The 10,650-nt window shown below is 37.9% G+C and overlaps 1 pseudogene; it reads left to right on the top strand.

The window, feature by feature from the left end:
* Positions 1 to 307: 307 nt before the first annotated feature.
* LOC132658943 (heat shock transcription factor, Y-linked-like) lies at positions 308 to 4,654 on the top strand (annotated as a pseudogene).
* Positions 4,655 to 10,650: the final 5,996 nt, after the last annotated feature.

The following is a 10,650-nucleotide window of genomic DNA, read 5'->3' as shown; positions in this document are numbered from 1 at the left end:
GTTACTGATATTCCTTCTGGCAATCTTGATTCCAGCTTGTCTTTCTTCCAGTCCAGCATTTCTCATGATGTACTCTGCATATAACTTAAATAAGCAGGGTGACAATATACAGCCTTGACATACTCCTTTTCCTATTTGGAACCAGACTGTTGTTCCATGTCCAGTTTTAACTGTTGCTTCCTGACTTGTATACAGATTTCTCAAGAGGCAGGTCAGGTGGTCTTGTATTCCCATCTCTTGAAGAATTTTCCACAGTTTATTATGATCCACACAGTCAAAGGCTTTGGCATAGCAAGATTTCTCTAAGATGGTACACATTTCTTCAGAAATTCAAGATGGGTCTATTGTGATCAAAAGGCCATGCTACACATATTCTGTCTCTGAAATGATGAGGCAAATAATTTTCTTTCAGTCACATTTCCACAAAAACTTTGGAATATAGTTGACAGTGATCAGTTTGAATCTATTTGGTGGGATGAGAGTGGCACATGTATAGTGATCAATGAAGAACTCTTTGAAAAAGAAGTCTTGGAAAGAAAGGGAACTTTCTGAATATTTGAAACCAAGAGTATGAAAAGTTCAATTCGACAGCTTAACCTTTATGGATTTAGTAAAAAGCGACAAACTTTTCAAAGATCTGCTTTACTACCTGTCTTTCTGGAAGTAGAAGAAAAACATCTCTTTTGAGTAAGGTATTCCAACACTTTCACTTATTGAAAATATGTAAGATCAAATCATGTGACATAGAAGAATGTTCTCATATGTAGCTAAAACGGAATTTAAACTCGAAATAACAAGTTGCTTAACAAGTTTTATTTTTTGAAGTTGAGAATAGCTGGAGGTTAGATACTAGATGTTTAACAAACTTTGCTAGCAACTTGAAAACAGATAAAAGTCCCGAGGCTATTTAAAGTGGTATGTACAGTATATATACAACATATTTTTAGTTGAGGAGCATGTCCTTTCTAACATGTCATTACCTGTTAAAATTACTAATGGAGGTGGTTTATTTGATGTTATTTAGTTGGTTTCCTTAAAGGAATACGTTTTTTAATAACTTAGCTTTGTTTGTCAGTTTTACCTTGGTTTAAAAAGAAACTAAATAATTTAATCCTTTGATTTTAGTTACAGACCTACTATAATCCAAGTTTCAAAAGAGGCCTTCCCCAACTTTTAATAAGGATGCAAAGAAGAGTTGGGATTTACAATGTGTCTCCAATATCTTCATTAGTTCAAGATAACAAGAAGCATGCTAAAGCAAGTGTCAAAAAAGATGATCATAATTCTGAATTTCTTCCAGAAACGATTGGAGACAGCACATTTTCAGCCTCCACAAGTTTAAGTGTGCCTTTCATACAAAAGCCTCATACCAGCCAGATAGTCGCTAATACAAGCACTGTATCTCCATGTGACTTACCTACCCCATCAGCAATATCAGTTAGACAAACAGACCGGATTGCGGTAGATCAACCTGCTATTTTACAAAAGTTGAGCATTTGTAATTGGCACTCACATAGCAGGTACACCCAAGTAAATGGCTACTTGAGGACTTTGCTACTACAACTATAGTTACTTCTCTAAAATTGTATCTCCATTACAGAGCAGTTATTCTGGACTGATGGTTCAGTTCAATGCTCAGCCATGTCCGACTCTTTGAGACCCCGTGAATCACAGCAGGCCAGGCTTCTCTGTCCATCACCAACTCCCGGAGTTCACTCAGACTCACATCCATCGAGTCAGTGATGCCATTGAGCTATCTCATCCTCTGTCGTCCCCTTCTCCTCCTGCCCCCAATCTCTCCTAGAATTAGAGTCTTTTCCAATGAGTTAATTATTCGCATGAGGTGGCCAAAGTACTGGAGTTTCAGCTTTAGCGTCATTCCTTTCAAAGAAATCCCAGGGCTGATCTCCTTCAGAATGGATTGGTTGGATCTCCTTGCAGTCCAAGGGACTCTCAAGAGTCGTCTCCAACACCACAGTTCAAAACCATCAATTCTTCGTCGCTCAGCCTTCTTCATAATTCAACTCTCACATCCATACATGACCACAGGAAAAATGATAGCCTTGACTAGAAGGACCTTAGTAGGCAAAGTAATGTCTCTGCTTTTTTTTTTTTTTTTTTTTGTAATATTTTTTTCCTTTATTTTAATTTGCAATACTGTATTGGTTTTGCCATACATTGACATGAATCAACCACGGGTGTACATGTGTTCCCAAACATGAACCCCCCACCCACCTCCCTCCCCATAACGTCTCTCTGGGTCATCACCATGCACCAGCCCCAAGCACGCTGTATCCTGCATCAGACATAGACTGGCGATTCGATTCTTACATGATAGTATACATGTTACAATGCCATTCTCCCTGTCTCTGCTTTTGAATATACTATCTAAGTTGGTCATAACTTTTCTTCCAAGGGGTAAGTGTCTTTTAATTTCATGACTGCAACCACCATCTGCAGTGGTTTTAGAGTCCCCAAAATAAAGTCTGACACTGTTTCCTCATCTATTTCCCATGAAGTGATGAGACCGGATGCCATGATCTTCATTTTCTGAATGTTTAGCTTTAGGCTAAATTTTTCAGTCTCCACATTCAGTTTCATCAAGAGACTTTTCTGTTCCTCTTCACTATCTGCCATAAGGGTGGTGTCATCTGCATATCTGAGGTTCTTGATATTTCTCCCAGCAATCTTGATTCCACCTTGTGTTTCTTCCAGTCTGGCGTTTCTCATGATGTACTCTGCATATAAGTTAAATAAGTAGGGTGACAATATACAGCCTTGACATACTTCTTTTCCTATTTGGAACCAGTCTGTGGTTCCATGTCCAGTTTTAACTGCTGCTTCCTGACCTGCATACAGATTTCTCAAGAGAAAGGTCAGGTGTTCTACTATTCCCATCTCTTTCAGAATTTTCCACAGTTTATTGTGATCCACACAGTCAAAGGCTTCGGCATAGTCAATAAAGGAGAAATAGATGTATTTCTGGAGCTTTCTTGCTTTTTCCATGATTCAGAGGATGTTGGCATATTGATCTCTGGTTCCTCTGCCTTTTCTAAAACCAGTTTGAACATCAGGAAGTTCACGGTTCATAGATTGCTGAAGCCCAGCTTGGAGAATTTTGAGCATTGCTTTACTAGCATGTGAGACGAGTGCAATTGTGTGGTACTTTGACCATTCTTTGGCATTGCCTTTTTTTGGGATTGGAATGAAAACTGACCTTTTCCAGTCCTGTGGCCACTGCTGAGTTTTCCAAATTTGCTGGCATATTGAGTGCGGCACTCTCACAACCTCATCTTTCAGTAGTTGAAATAGCTCAACTGGAATGTCATCATCCACTAGCTTTGTTTGTAGCGATGTTTTCTAAGGTCCACTTGACATCACATTCCAAGATGTCTGGCTCTAGATTGGTGATCACACCATCGTGATTTCTTGGTCTTGAAGATCCTTTTTGCACAGTTCTTCTGTGTATTCTTCCCACCTCTTCTCAATATCTTCTGCTTCTGTTATGTCCAGATTGTCTCTGTTCTTTATGGAGCCCATCTTTGCATGAAATATTCCCTTGGTATCTCTAATTTTCTTGAAGAGATCTCTAGTCTTTCCCATTCTATTGTTTTCCTCTATTTCTTTGCATTAATCGCTGAAGAAGGCTTTCTTATCTCTTCTTGCTATTCCCTGGAACTCTGCTTTCAGATGCTTATATCTTTCCTTTTCTCCATTGCTTTTCACTTCTTTTCTTTTCACAGCTATTTGTAAAGCCTCCCCAGACAGGCATTTTGCTTTTTCACATTTCTTTTTCGTGAGGATGGACTTGATCCCTCTCTCCTGTACAATGTCACGAACATCATTCCATAGTTCGTCAGGGACTCTATCTATCAGATCTAGGCCTTAATTCTATTTCTCACTTCCACTGTATAATCATAAGGGATTTTATTGAGGTCATACCTGAATGGTCTAGCAGTTTTCCCTCCTTTCTTCAACTTGAATCTGAATTTGCTAATAAGGAGTTCATGATCTGAGCCACAGTCAGCTCCTGGTCTTGTTTTTGTTGACTGTATAGAGCTTCTCCATCTTTGGCTGCAAAGAATATAATCAATCTAATTTTTGTGTTGACCATCTGGTGAGGTCCATGTGGAGATACTTCTCTTGTGTTGTTGGAAGAGGGTGTTTACTAGGGCCAATGCATTTCCTTGGGAAAACTGTGTTAGTCTTTGCCCTGCTTCATTCCACATTCCAAGGCCAAATTTGCCTGTTACTCCAGGTGTTTCTTGACTTCCTACTTTTGCATTCCAGTCCCCTATAATGGACAGGACATCCTTTTTGGGTGTTAGTTCTAAAAGTTTTTGTAGGTCTTCATAAAACCGTTCAACTTCAGCTTCTTCAGTGTTACCGGTTAGGGGATAGACTTGGATAACTGTGATATTGAATGGTGGAAACTAAATTTTTAGTCAGGCATAGCTTTATTTCACCCCATGACAATTCTTTTCCTTCCTTGAAAGACAGAGGCAATTCATGGTTCTCAGTGTCAAAAATCACTTATACATCTGCCTCTTCTTTTTCAAATGAACTCATAAACAATCATCATTATATGAAAACCATGCTAATTAAATCTGACCAATAAAATACGTGTCAGATTATGGAACCTAAAGAAGATTGAAATTTACATTCAGAGATGTCAGCAAATACCTACAATTCTGGTATTTGAACAATAAACTTACATGTTCTTTTTCATAGTTTCATTTTCTATTTTCAAAAAGGAAGAGTAAAATAAGGTTTTAGTTCAATGGTTGGCTATTTTACTGCATGGGTTTATAAACATTTTAGTTCAAGAAAATATTTGTCATGCATCCTAGGTAAATGACACTTAGTATATTTGTAAGCAAGAATATGAGAACAAAGTTAAACGGTGTAATGGATGTAAAGTGATTTCTGAAATCATCCCTGCTGAAATTAAGTGGTGTCTAAATCAGGATGGTATGAGTGAAGGAAGAGATGCAAATAAAACTAGAAAAATGAAAATAGAGTATGAACTTAGGTGCATTCACATATTATATTCTATTAGCTACTGGTAGAGTCATAAAAGGTTAGACAGCTGATTGTTTTCATTATAGAAATTCATTTCATCCTTGAAAATATAGATACTGTAGCATGTCTAAAATCATGATCACAATTATACCATCAGCGTGATACCAAAGACAACATGACATAATCAGTGACTGGCCCATCGTCAGCACAAGATATGTACTTTACAAGTGGTATTCTATAGGGTCATTTTTGCTCTGCTGTCCTTATAGCATGTCTTTATTTCCTGACACCAAGATTCCACCTATTAATTCCAAATGCATGTTTATATTTTGCTTATCTGTTGCCACAGAGACAGAATAAATTCCTGGTGATGACTGCAGCACGTCAGAATGGTTAAAAGTTCTTGGAAGACATGATATCTATTTTCCTCAGTAATTTAATTATCTTTCTCTTACACCGTACTTCTGAAGCTACAGTCACGCAAATATTTTCAGTGATGCTAAGCCCCTTCTCACAACTTTGTCTCAGCTCTTTCTTGGGATTGGAAGGAAATCCTGTTTACTCTCCTACAAAGAAGAGCAGAAATATCAGCCCTTCAATGTGTTTTAGGACTAGTCTCTTTATGTATCTTTCACATCAGCTGAAATATAGAGCCTGCCAATGACACACTTAAAGTGCTTACTGAATTATCAGTAAAGAAATGTAATAACCAATCAAATGCTCCGCACATTACTCACCAACATTCTATAACCTGCACTACTATCGTAATTCATCTTTCCTCTTTACTTAAAATTGTTCCAAATTGATAAATATTTATTATATTTACACGGATGTAAGATTTCTTGGGAGGCATGTATTCCCGTGTTTTGAAGAATATTCCATGTTTTGATGTTATTGTTCTCTTGTGTCATTTTGTTGTGCCAATCAAAGTCTTTGCATAGTCAAATAGGAGTAGATGCTTTTTTGGAGTCCTCTTGCTTTTTTGAGGACCCAATGGGTGTTACCAAATTAATCTCAGGTTCCTCGGCCCTTTATAAATCCAGCTTGAACATCTGGAAGCTCATGGTTCATGTTCTATTGAAGCCTGGCTTCAGGAATTTTGATCAGTTCTTTGTGACTGTGTGAAATGTGTGCAATTAAGCAGGAGTTTTCACATTCTTTGGATTGCCTTTCTTTGCGGTTGGAATGAAAACTGACCACTTCCAGTCCTCTGGCCACAGGTGAGTCTCCCAAATTTGCTGACATTTGGAGGGCAGCACATTCACAGCATCATCTTTTAGAATTTGAAAGAGCTCAACTGAATTCCGTCACCTCCACAAGCTTAGTTTGTTGGTAAGCTTCCTAAGTCCCACTAGACTTCACGTTCCAGGATGTCTGGCCCTAGGTGAATGATACATCATCGTGCTTAACTGGGTCAGGAAGATCTTTTGTGCATAGTTCATCTGTGTATTCTTGCCACCTCTTCTTAATAGCTTCTGCTTCTGTTATGTCCGTACCATTTCTGTCTTTTATTGTGCCCATTTTGCATGAAAATTTCCCTTGGTATCTCTGACTTTCTTGAAGACATCAGCAGACTTTGCAATTCTATTTATTTCCTTTATTTATTGGCATTGATACCTGAGGCAGATTTTATCTCACCTTGCTATTCTTTATGCCTCTGAATCCAGATGTGTAGTTTTCAGTTTCCCCTTTCGTTTAGGTTCACTCCTGTTCTTAGCTCTTTGTGAGCCCTGGTAAGTTTATCATTTTGCACTTCTTTCCATGCGGATGGTCTTGATCACTGCTTGCTGTACATCACAAACCTCCACCCATAGGTCTTCAGACACTCATCTATCAGATAGAATCCCCTGTATCTATTTATCACTTTCGCTGTATAATCATAGGAGTTTTGATTTTACATGTGTAAAATATATTAATTCCCTATTTCATGTGAGTGAGGAAATCTTCACCCATATATTCATCAAAGAAATACAGAAAATTCTATATGTTATTTGGGAAATAGATGAAATATAGATGTTTGATGTTTGCCATTTAGCTAAAATGTTAATTTCTTAATCTTGGGAAATTCTCTTTCATATGTATAAATCTGTAAACTGTTTAACAAATTGATAATTCATATTTCATATGAATTCATATTTCATATGAGAACATTTCTCCCCAGATTGCAAATGTGAAAGAGACAGGATTCCAAATCTCATATCTGAAGACTTTAATTCAAACTTTCTTGATAGAAATATAGAGAATATCACAGCTCATGCATGAAATCTGTGGGAAAATTCTATATTTCTTGTAGGAAAATCAACACAGGTTTTTCAAATGTTAAATAGACAGTATTGAGTATTTCATGAAGGAAAGACCGCAAATATTTTCAAATTACCAATATGAAAAAATCCCATGTTTCATATTACCATGTTGTATATATGACATAGAAATTTTTACATTTCCTGTCAAAAAACCTGCATCCATATTTTCATAACTCTAACGTAAAAAATTCCACATTTTCTGCAGATTATTTGTGTCCATACTTTCATGTATGATGTAGAGAGAATTCTGTATTTTAAGTTGGAAAAACTTTCTTCAGATATGTATATGTGAATAATAGACAGTTTTATGTTTCACATCCTGAAATCTGCATCGAGAGTTTCATATATGAAACTGAGAATTTCATCTTTTACATAAGACACTCTCATTTCGGATATCTACACTTGAAACAGATAATGCTTTCATCAAGAGGCACCTTACTTACTATTTTTCTTTTGTCATTTTGGTGTTGTCATTGGGATAACTAAGGTTAATCTATCTCCCACATAAATTTTGTTTCTAATGAGCTTCATCAAGGTTTTTATTTTTTCATAGTGTTCTTTGCACAGAAGTTAAATAATCAGGACAGCAATATATAGCTTTGACTTGTTCCTTTCCTGATTTTGAGTCAGTTCACTTCCCTGTGTTCAATTCTAACTGCTGCATCTTTTCTAGTGTACACGTTTCCCAGGAGACATATAAGGTATTCTCGTATTCTTGTCTCTAAGAATTTTACAAAATTATTTTTCTTTTCCTTTTTCTTTTTTTTAGGGGTGTGGTTTCTGTGTGTGCAGTGTCGAAGTCATTAGCAGAGACAGGTAAGCAGATATAGATGATTGTATGCTCTCTCCTTGCTTATTCTATGATACACACATCAATTCATGGGTACCTCTTATGATTAAATAACTACACAGTCCTGTGTTTGTTTCTTACTTTATTTTTTGGTCATTGTTGCTGTTTCTGTTTTCTCTCTTTTACTAGTAGTAAAGTACCAACTGGTAATTTCCTATGAACTTGCCATCTTATTCTGCATGAATTAAATTGTGCCCATGGCAGTCTCTGATCTTTGATAGCCACTGAATGGTGTTACACCTCGAGATCCGAAATCAGACATCAGTGCTCTGGGGAAATGTCAGGAACGTTCAAAAAATAGCTACATATATTCAAGTGCCGAGTTTTTGAGCCCAATTATGCTATTATATGTTATGTGGAAAGTTCTGCATTTCTTCTTGCTGATGACAATTCCTCATTAACAGAAATTTCCAAGGGGGAAAGAAAAACAACAACACATTATGCTTGATTGCATGTTGGAAGTCAAAGTAGTGCCAGTTACGTGTGTACATAAGGAACGCCCCATCAAACAGATTAACTCATGTCAACTGTTTCCTGTTTTACTGCCAAGGATAAAAAGATAATAGAGTTGCCAGGAAAAACTGCGAAGTTCCAAGAAGGCAGAATTGTGGGCAGATGTGAAATGCAACTCTCTCAATGAATGGATCACAAATAATACCTCTACATGGACAATAGTTCTCCCACAGCATCAGATACATACCAGCAGAAGACCTGGTCACCAGAATGTCCCATGTGGGTTCCAGACATACCTGGGTAGAAAGGAATTAAGAAGGGAGAAGGAGAATAAGAGGCAGCAAGACAAAAACCTTTGCCTCAGGTGGGAAATGCAGAAGCAGGGAAGAGATTTCCAGAACTAGGCAAGCCCCTTCACTAAGGGTAAATTATTTTGGACTGAAAGGAAACAAGGTAAAACAGCTGCTGAAATATAGTTTGGATAGAGAGAGAGTCACACAATGTGTGTCATGAGCCTATATGGCCCAAACTGCAGTGCAGCTCAACCAGTATGCCTGGGGTATGGAAGCCGGAAGGGAGGATTTAGAGAGCCATCCTGGGAGAGGGCTGCTGTTGACTCTGTGGAGATCATCTGATGGAGCAAGTTTAAGTAGTTGTGTTGCAGGGAATGCCTTTTGAGAATTCCCAGACTGACAAAGAGGGAGGACCTTACTGCATTGTCACACACAGGAGGTGGAGATACCTTGGTAGACCCTCACCTTTGCACATGTTAACACCTACTAAAAGGCAATAGAGAAACACCAGCAGAAGTTCCATTCATGCTCCTGCAAACACAGACTAGAAAAGCATCCCATTAAGGCCAAATATCTTCTATCTATGGCTGCTGGCTCCTATGCATAATTGGCAGCACCATGGTTCCATCATTCCAAGCAGCTGTACCACCTCCTGTGCTCATCATGGCAGACCCCAGTGAGCCACAAATATCTCAGGGCAGACTCCTTTGGTGAACACATGTGAAGAAAGATGAAAATTACACCTGAGACTTAGGGACAGACCCATTAAGAAAGAGGACTGAAAATCTTTGAATCAGTTGAGCATGCTGCAATTAAATACACAGGATTAATGACATAGATCCTTTCTCTATGGAATACATCAAAAGATGAGAAGAGGTCAATTGAAAAAAAAAAATGCCCTGGTTCAGGCAGCTGTAAGAATGCACAGGAATGATAACAGTTTTGAGCCTGAAGTGTCCTTAGAGAGATACAGAGGCAGTTCTCTCCATCTTTGGAGGACTTCCCAAAGAGGTGTAGTTGTCCTCTGGCTCGTATTGAGGACTGGGACACTGACAGATGAGACACTAGGAGACATGAGTTATTCTTTTGATGCATTGAATCGTTGTGTTGATGCTGCACGACTTTTCTCAGTTGTAGGCTTCATTGCTACTATACATTGATTTGATCTGTGAAGATTATTTCAACCATATTTTTATTTTTTGTATAGCTATTTCTACTTTTACTTTGGTTTCCTATTTTCTGTGCCTTTTGTTGTTGTTGCATCACTTCATTGTTTAACACAGGTATGCATTTCTATATTAACTGTGGGTTTCTGTTATTCTTTGGGGGCTGTTTGGTCTTGTCAGATTTGGTTTTTTTATTCTTCAGTTGGCACTCAGCTCTGGTGTAGTTGTTGGCCTTGAGATTTACATGATTGGTTCTCTTTCTGAATCTGTTGTCTTCTCTGTAGTGTTTATTGCTTGTGGTGCCTTTTTCTTATTTTTTTATTTATTTGCCATTTATCTATGTTACCTTTTTAATCTCCTCAGTCTATTACTATGGTATTGTAGTTCTCTGGGCATAAGTTGGGCCTGATCTTTTCGCGTGTCAACACCTGAGAAGGTAAGAGGCAACAAGGCCAGGGGTCTCCAAACGGAGGAAGTAGCCTGCAAGTGACAGACATTTTTATTTCTCTTAAGTGGCAGGAGGAAACAAACTATTGATATACTATTTTTCCTACTCAATACAA

Source organism: Ovis aries, chromosome Y (genome assembly GCF_016772045.2).
Source record: "Ovis aries strain OAR_USU_Benz2616 breed Rambouillet chromosome Y, ARS-UI_Ramb_v3.0, whole genome shotgun sequence".
NCBI classification, from domain to species: domain Eukaryota; kingdom Metazoa; phylum Chordata; class Mammalia; order Artiodactyla; family Bovidae; genus Ovis; species Ovis aries.
Note: the sequence above shows the minus strand (reverse complement) of the source record. Positions and strands in the feature narration are given on the sequence as shown.